Raw genomic sequence first — 10,153 nt, 5'->3', positions numbered from 1 at the left:
GAACCAGAGCAGTTTAATAATTCTCAGTTCTTTACTTATTTCTCTTCCTTATTTCACCAGATATTTTATTTAAAAAACAGGTATTTCCTCATCAACACACAAAGGTGTAAATGGAACTTAATGAACTCCTGGTTCCTTTGTAATTTACACCTCCTTGGCAGCAGGTTTAGAAAACAAGAATCATTTAAAAACAGTGAATGTAGCTACAGTATATGACTAGTAGTGATAGAAGCAATAGTAGTACACTAGCAAATAAAAGAAGCAATGAAGTGTTTGGAAATTTAGCAACTGAGTCAACAAGAAAGAAGAACAAGAAAGTTACTTGAATAATATTTATTTACACAACAGCATTTGGATTCTAAGAAACAAGATTGGAGCAAAAGCTGCTGTCACAGTTGGAGGTTGCGCCAGCTAATAACTACTGCAGCTTCACCATGCCCCCGCATGTTTAACACATGCTTTAATGCATTTCTTCAACAAAATGATATCAAGTATATATCTTAGTGTTCTAAAATGTTCAGAGAGCTGTAATATCATGAATGTAATGTATTCTGTGTGGTGATCACTGCCTGCATGTGCCTGTCGGCATAAGAGAAAGCCTGTTTAAGAAGCACATAGCAATTAACAACTGGGTCGGGGAACACATAGAATACGAAGCATTTAACATACTACTTTAGTTATGAATGAATTTGAGAAACTCTAGTATATTAAACATTGATTTTAATATGAAGTTTGTGCTGTTCTACTTTAATGACAAAATAAACTACAAGATTAAAATGCAAATTTTGAGATTAATGTCGACATTTCAATTTTAATCTCAACATAGACCTTTTTTTCTTCACTGTATCCCTTTTTTTCTGTGGCCCTAATACGCTTCTGTATGACACTCAGGCACTTGCCTTTTCATGTCTATTTTGTCAATTAATTTTTGAAATTCTTCCTTTTTATACATGCTTTTATAATTGTCTTTTAACAAATCACTGAATGGAAGGGGCTATTTATATTTATTTGCATATTTTAAATATGTGAAATTCTGAGAGAAGTCAGGGTGGTGCATGCATGGGCATTAAAATTCAAGTTGATTGGGATTTATAAAGGGGAAGTGTGTGGAACTTTACTTATGCACATTTGTGTTTTTGTCTGCATGCCAATTTTTAGTGTGAATTCTAAGCACAGTGTTATACATGAGTCCCCAGATGTCAATGCCATTTTTGCTTTTGTTTGCTCTTTGCTACACACACACACACAAGGATTAGGCGTCACAAGTCAATGAGTCTACCTTTACTGTAATGGCAAAACTGATATTCGCCCACACCCCGCCTGTTGACAAAAGTCAACATCCATCGTAAAAGGGTTAATAATACCATGAAAAGTTTAGGTTGAGCATTATAAATATATCATTTCTTTTTTTACCTGAAAATTTTGGACTAAATCAGCATGCGCATTATCCACAAGGGCACATTATATGTGAAATGTTACAGTATTTTAAGTTGTTTCACTGCAGGTACAGTATGTTAAATATATGTATATGTATGCTGTATATGCAGAAAATACAGGATAAATTATGTTACTTTGTATTCACCTCTTGATGTCAAGTCTTAATTTCTAGTTTATAATGTAAACTTCTTTTCCCCAAATCTTATGGAAGGCATAATATATAAAAGCAAACATTGGAAAAGCGATAACAGAAAAGAGCATTCACATTGTCCCTTCAAAATTTTAAAAAGAACCACTTAATTTCCAGCTCTCAAGATGTTGTGTGGTATTTTATTATTTACCTTCAACTTTAAAAACACACTTTGCATTTGTCCTTGCTAAAATTCAGCAAAACATCCCATTCCAGCTCTGCATTGACCCAATGAATGTAATGATTAATTTTGTAAACTCCACGGATGAGGATTATCAATTCAGCATGTTGCAGTTATAAGGCAACTGGAGTGCAAGGAATTTAATTGTTCTTGGGTGACCAAGGATCCACCATCGCCTCCCCAGACCTATGAACGATTTAATAATCACCATTCCACACCCTATCACTCATACCTAAAAATGTGCTGGCTTCATATTCCCCCCAGCCCCTCATCCACAACACAAAGCAACACCGTAACAACTTATTATTATTAATAATATAATATAACAACCTATTATTAATAAAATGTAAATTAATAATGCCATAAAAATTTCACACAGAATGAAGATCTACCAAAATAGAGTATAACCAGCAAAGAACAGTATTAAATATCTTAACATCAACATCAAGTACTAAACACTGAAATCAGAAAAGCAAATTTCCAATTTTTGTTCAATGGGGAAAATGCTTAATTGTATTGTACAGTAGATAACAAATCAACATAATTCATGTTTTAAATCATGATAATGGTGACAACTACTCCAAAATATTAATTTGTTCAAGTTGACACTAGAAATCAACTGATGTGTCACTTAGATGGGCTCCATCCTTCAAGCGGCATGTCAGGTCTTCATGAAAAGTTCAGGCTTCAAATGCACACACATCTGAGTAAAGGTTTGCTGTGAATATTACAGGGTTAGAGGACCTGCCCAAGTAACCCAAAAACAGGCTTGCATTGCCAAGCTCAAAACAATTTCACATACTCTAAAAAGAAATATTAATCTAGATAATTGTTTTGAGCACATGGGAATTGGAAAATTTCAATATGATGACTAAGTTTTTAACTTTTTAAAATATATTAAACTAGCCGACGCCTGCCGTAGCATACGCCGGTGTAAGAATAGGAACGGAAAACAGTGAGAAAGGAACTCAGAAATCAAGAAGAAAGAAATACTTCTTGAAAGACGCAGTTGTGAATAGGTGTTTTGCTGTAGACGACAGATGAGTCGAAAGATCTAACCCTAGAAAAAGCCACGTACAACTGACCTTGGCTGAAGACTGGTTGTTGTAGATTAACGCAAATGTTTGCAAATGTTTGTCCTTGGGATGTCTCCAAATCTGTCCCAATGTGATGCAACGAAATCTACTGCCCTATGTCGTAGTGAAGTGCATTGCCTTCGTCAACTGTTTGTGTCAAGAAATAACCCACTGATAGGAACAGGCAGTTGCCGGATCCCAGAATACAGATGACGTTGTACAAGAACCTGTCGACAAAGGCTTAGGAAACAACCGTCGCAGTATAACGAAAATAGCAAGGAGCGAAACCAATGCCAATGGTCAAGAGAGTACCTTCCTGTAAGCAGGCTATGGAAAAGACTCCCAGGTGCACACATGGCCAAAGTGAAAGGTCACGCAGTCAGGCTAGAAATAGGGCGGTGACGTGACACCAATAGGGTCATGAGAGAGGAGTGGGGAATGTGGTAGTCTGAAGTGGGAATAGGAATCGAGAAAAGCGGAATGGGGGTGTATGGGAGGCTGCAGGCAGCATGGGGAAGGGTTTGGAAGAGGACAAATAGGAATCGAGAAATGCCGTGTGGGCTGCGTGGGGGTGACCGGGTTTGAAGAGGAAGCAGGATGAACCAGAAGAGAAATATATATAAGAGATTATTGAGTTTAGTACTTATTTTAATAGTGCCATCTGCTGGAAATGGGTAGCAGCTCCCCACTTACCCTTAATGCAGGCACTGCACTGCTGTGAGGTTTGTGAGGAATTCTTTGGTATTATGATAAATACAAAAAAAAATCTTTTCAAAAATTTTTCTAATAACTCTTAACATTTCAGCCTTGCTGCCTGCCATCCGAATGCCCCGGTTCACGTCCCCCGTGTTCACCTTTAAAGCAGTACTTTTAACTGTCTCATTACCTCTCCTTCCTCTTACCTGTAAACATCAAGGTTCTTTCAGAAACATTAAAAATCTCTATCCCTCTATCCTTGCTAGGTCCATTTCTGATCTTTTTCTCTATTCACCTATTCCATCAACACTAAATAGTCTTATTGATCACTATAACTCAACCCTTCTTTCAGCACTAGATAAAACAGCTCCTTTAAAACATAAGGAGGTCTCCATTTAGCATTCAACTCCATAGTATAATTCAGAATTGCAGTCTATGAAAGCAGTTGGTCAATGCATTGAGAGCATTTCACGGAAGACTGGCCTTTCTCTGACCATCAAAGGGCTCACAGAGATGCACTATCTGCAGCCAAAAACAGGCATTATGGCAGAATAATAGAAAGTGACCATGATAACCCAAGGATTTTGTTCTCTGTAGTTAATAAACCACTTCACCCTGCATCTGGCCCATTTACCTCCTCTACTGAAGTCTGTGAAAAATTCCTCTACTTTTTCCAGAATAAAATTAAAGATCTAAATAATTTTAACATAAATCCATCATCCATTTATATCTTCCCCTGTCTTCTCACTCCATCCAGCTCCTTTTCTAAATGTTTACTAATCACATCTGCATTTATTAATGACCTGCTTTGTAAGATGAGGTTGACTACATCAGTGGCCTTCTCCATCGCCATGCTCCGGTTCACCCTCTATGGTCCTCTGATTCTGTCAATCTTGTTGTGCCCCATACTAACCTGCACTCTGAGGGTCACAGGACCTTTAGCTGTATAGCGTTCAGACTTTGGAATGAACTCCCTAAATTAATTAGATCAGCTGACTCAATTCATTCTTTTAAAAAAACAACTTAAAGCTCATCTGTATAGGAAGGCGTTTAACTTAACCTGACTTTCTGCCTCCTCTTTCATTCTTCCTCTCTGTCCACATGCTCATTATAATATGTGTGTGTTATATCACAAATGATCATATCTGTTAGGATTTTCTTTTATTATTGAATTTAGTATTTTACTCTGTTTTATTGTCTTTTATTCTATTCAATGTTTTGTGTAACCTGTATCTATCTGTTTTATTGTTCTATTTAGGAAACATTTGTATCCAATATTAAATATACTTGCTGTTTCCTTCTGAGACACTGTGAAGCACCTTGAGCATGGGAAAAGTGCTATATAAATAAAATTTATAATTATTATTATTATTATTATCATTACACCAAGTTCTTATAATATTAAGAGAAAAAGCAGTTTTAAGGAAAATACAAATTAATTCATTTATTACTTCATGATCACTTAGAGCCTACTCTTTTGCTGATATATTACTAAAATATTAAATTTAATGGTTGCTATATTAAATATAAATTCAATATATTTGCTTTCAACCATTGGATCTGCACCTTTTCAGCCCCTGTTTTAGGTTATTCTGTTGGGATTCATAGCTGAAATAGAAAAAAGTGGGTGTGAATTGCTTTTTGTTACCAGGTTTAGTCTCAACATCACAGGTAGTCTTAATTGGATTTAGATAAAATAAAGTATCTTAATTCATTTAGACTGTTAGATTCTGTAGGCCTTGGTCTGCATCATATTTGTGCTCTACACTAAGGTGATGAGAATTAACAGAATAACGGAGGTCAGTATTAGTCATGCTCTGTTTCTAGAAGGCTATATTTGGGATTTTCAGTATACTGATTCATGTTGAATGACCTGGGCTTTTTCTAGTTGCAAAGTTAATCTCTATACAGTTTTGACTGTGTATACATGTATACCACTTGCAACAGTAGGGGTCGTTGTTGCCCTGTGAAACCCGCAGACAACACGTTCAGACACCAGGTAAATATATAAGAAATAAATTTTATTTCTTCAATAATGTACACAAAGCACCTCCACAATACACAAATAATCATCAATAATGATACAATAATTAATCTTCCTCTCCACCCAGCAGCTCTGTCACACTTCCTCCCAACTCTGGCTCAGTCTGTTGGGTTTCCCACAGTCCTTTATATAGTTTGTGACCCGGAAGTGCTTCTGTCCATTATACCATAGCACTTCTGGGTCAGCTGAAAACTTCTTTTCTTCAGCCCGGAAGTACTTCATTTCTTCCATCCCTGTGACTAGGGAGTACTTCCGGGCTACAATAGAAACATTCGCACCTCCCTGCAACGTCCCCTGGTGGCTCCCACAGTATCCAGCAGGGCTGTGAATTTGAACTCCAATGTCCTCCATGTTGCAGGGAAGACTCTATCTAGCAGCCTGGGGTTGTTGGCCATGATAAACTGCAGGCCATCCCTCACACACTATATGTAACAGGACCCTATATTGGGGTTCATTCAAGTTTTATTTCCTGAGGGCATTTTTGCCTATTTGCTTTCTGATAGAATTATAAAAGTAAATTAAAGTAGTGGCACAGGAAAACATTTCAAGTGCTGTACAGAGTCCTTGAGGCTGAAAAAATATCATTTTCAGCCAAAGAATTAATGCTGTATAATAATGATACATTACTAATTAAATGATATTATTTAGTCCTCCCTGCGTGGAGTTTGCATGTTCTCCCGTGTCTGCGTGGGTTTCCCCGGGCGCTCCGGTTTCCTCCCACAATCCAAAGACATGTAGGTTAGGTGGATTGGCGATTCTAAATTGGCCCTAGTGTGTGCTTGCTGTGTGGGTGTGTTTGTGTGTCCTGCAGTGGGTTGGCACCCTGCCCAGGATTGGTTCCTGCCTTGTGCCCTGTGTTGGCTGGGATTGGCTCCGCAGACCCCGTGACCCTGTATTCGGATTCAGCGGGTTGGAAAATGGATGGATGGATGGATGATATTATTTACATTTGTCTTTCTAGCATGAAGTGCATTAATAAGTTTGGCATTACTCCATAAAAAAGAACAAAAAACAGATTACTCACTGGAAGGGGAACTACAGTATGAGCATAGCTTTCTAAACAAAACAAGATACTGGCAATCTAATACTACTTTAGGATTCATTGATTTGAGTTTGAATGCACTCATTCATAACATGAATCAAACTTAACACATACAAGCATACACAACAAATAAGTAGTGTTAGTGATTTGATAAAAATATACAGCTAAACTGAAACCAACTTTTAACCCTGTTCATGGTCAACTTTCTAGCTTAATCATGATATCCAACATGGCATACTAGAACCGCAACAAAGGCATTTAAAACTTTTTCAAGGGATTACATTTTAGCATTTCACCATCTGAAACTTCAGTTATAAATGTATAAAATACGCAGAAGATCCCAACTTTACAGGTCTCAGTTTGAATCCTTATGTGAAGCTTTACAAGTTATGACATTGCTATTCCTCTTCATAGCTGACAGTGGCAAGGGGAGATTATTTCAGATGAAGAAGCTGCACAGCAACTGGGAGTATATCAGCTAAACTAAACACACCATTACAGTTTCTGTGCAATTTCGGTCAAAAACAGATAATTTCAGCAGCAGCAACAACTATGTGATTTATTAGAAGGGTGCCAAATATAGATAAAGATACTAGCAACTACAATGATTTTTTTACTTACTACTCAATGAAGAGGCATGCAGGCCTATTTGTAAAGGACACATGACTTTTCAGCATGGCTTGAATCAAAAGTGTTTGAGTGACTTTTATTTTGATAAGTTATTGGGTGTCTTTGGTTTACATAATTAATTGCGCAGTTTTTGCAGGGAATAGGAAAGGAAAATGGTGACATATGGGGTTAACAAACAAGCACCTCGCTGAAAAATGAACAAGGTATTAATTTCTCTATGTTAAATGTTTCAAAAGAAAAGTTTATTTTGTACTTTGCCTTTATAGCTCTTATGGTGTTTATGAAAAAAGGTCACGGAAACGGTAATAAACATTCATAAAGCATCAGTCTGAGAGTTGACCATAATTCAGCCAGGGTTGCTATAGTAAAAACTTGACCATCTATCGTCCTGCCGAACTGAAGTCGCGGGTGAAGCGCTGGTGATTCGTACCCATTGCAACGGAGTTTAAAGGCAAAGCGGTGACACTCAGTTTCCACTTTACAATGGAAAAGAAAGTACAATTTAAGAATTTCAATAAGAGGTCTTCAGCAAGGGATTATTAAATATTAGCGGCAGCTGATGAATGGATTTGATGCGATGGTCAAATGTAGCCATAAACAGTTATAACGTCACCATGAGTACTGTTAACATTAAATAAAATGAGAATGTACTGTATATATTAGTAAGGTTAAAACTAGAATTACCAGAGCCTACGAGAAAGCTCGTAAATCCGGCCCACCTTAAATCCATTCTCACCTCTCCATCAGCATCTTTTGTCCTATAAACGTGTCATTAAGCAGCAAGCAGCCTGGTATCCCATCCCCCCGCCCACTGCTGTAGTTCATTTCGCAAAGAAGTTTCTCAGTGCTCAGTGTTTATCTTTGAGTGAAGTGCTGGAGCTTTATAGGGTAAAATAGTACATCATCATTTGGAATACATACATTTCCATGTCAACAACAATCTATGTAAAAACGTAGTTAACACAGAAACATTTTTCATGTTTTAGTAATAATTGAAAAAATGTAGACATGAAATGTATAATGTGTGAAGCCTGAAATACAAATATGAAATAAGTGGTGCAATGCTAAGAACTGCTGACTCCCAATCAAGAGCTTCTGGGTTAGATGCTGGCAGTTTCACAAGTTTACCATTTTGAGTAGAGAGCTGCTATTATTGTTAATATTATACAGTAAAAACATAAATTTGAATTGAATCTGTAACAACCACTATAAATTTATAGTGCTTGTCAAAGTTTGCGTTTTTTTTTTTTATTCAGTTTTATTCTGTCAGTCGCGTTCACGCTCGCCCGATGTGACAACTGCTGTTTTCAAATAAAGACGCCCTATAACTCAGATCGGAGAAACAGAATAGAAGCCCTCCCCTCAAGAAACGTCCACTCACACATAAGAACAACGCAGCGGTTTATATAGCCTGTGTGTGTATATGTATGAAGAGGGATTAATCCTGACCCTTTAATAGAATTTGGCTTTAAGGACTATTCTGTAACCACTGTTTAAAGGTTTAATTCAAAGCTTTTAAAATTGACAAAATTGTCAAAATGAAGAAGAGAGTGCACAGAGAGATTGCTCAGAAGAAGTGATTCAAATTAGTAAAGAGATGCAGACTAACATTCAACAAAAACTCCCTTGTCGCTCTAGTCGTAAACGAAAGCCCACAGAAAAATGGTTATATTTCAAAGAGAAGAGGCTCAAAGGAAGGAAAAAAGGCTAAACTATTTGTATGATCAGTGGAAGATCCAAGCTCAGGAAGTAAGAAAACAGATTAAGACAGACATTACAGAAAGCCAACTATCTGCACTGATTGATGAACATGAAAAAGAAAAGATGGTATCATAGCAATTTATGTAGCAATTCAAAATAACATCACACCATTTTCAGATTTAAGATGCAGAGGAGATGCATGTGAAGCAGTGATGGCTGACATTACCAAAATTGCATATGAGAGGTTAACTGGTATTGATGGTGAGTTTGATGCTGAAAGAGAAAAATGTCATCTTCGCCAGCTTCTGCATCATGGATATGCTAGATCCATTTATGTTTCTACAGTCTCAAGAGCAAGCAAAAGATCCAGCAACAATTCTGTAACTTCATGTATGGCAGCAAAACGGACAAATGCTGCAGCAGAGTTAGCAGCAAAGGAAGCTGAATTCACAGTTATACTGGAAGAAAAGAGACAGCAAGAAAGAATACGACAAATAGAAGAACACCAAAGAAGGGAGCTAGAGACTCACAAGTGTGAATTGGAGCTACTGAAAGCTGAAAAGGGTTTGAGAGCAGCACGTGCTAGACTGGAAGTTTACAACCATGCGGCTGCAATAGAGGCCAACATCCTGCCGATTGACTACAGCATAACAGAACAAAGCCACATTCCTGCATCATTCACCTGTCAGTCCTCCAATGAATTAACATCTCCTCATGAAAACACAAACTCGTTTGTGCATACCTCACAAAACAACATAACACTGAAATAGGCTTCCAGTGCCAGAACCATCTGTTTTCAGTGGAGATCCACTTCATTTTATTGAGTGGAAGGCCTCCTTTGTATCGCTTATAAATGGAAAGAACGTTTCTTCAGCTCATAAGCTTTACTATCTCAAGAAATATATACTGTAGCTGGTCCAGCTCATAAGATCCTAGATGGAATATTTTACAGAAGTGATGATGAAGCTTATCAGGATGTTTGGTAAAAGCTGAACCATCGTTATGGTCAGCCATTTGTCATTCAGAGAGCATTTAGAGAAAAACTGGCAAACTGGCCGAAGATCCAGTCAAAAGATGCTATTGGACTTAGGGATTATTCAGACCTTTTAAATGCATTTCAGAATGCAATGCCTCATGTTAAGGGTCTTCAGATATT

The sequence above is a fragment of the Polypterus senegalus genome, chromosome 5, assembly GCF_016835505.1.
Source record: "Polypterus senegalus isolate Bchr_013 chromosome 5, ASM1683550v1, whole genome shotgun sequence".
Classification (NCBI taxonomy): domain Eukaryota; kingdom Metazoa; phylum Chordata; class Cladistia; order Polypteriformes; family Polypteridae; genus Polypterus; species Polypterus senegalus.
The sequence above is the reverse complement of the archived record's forward strand: the minus strand, read 5'-3'. Positions refer to the sequence as shown.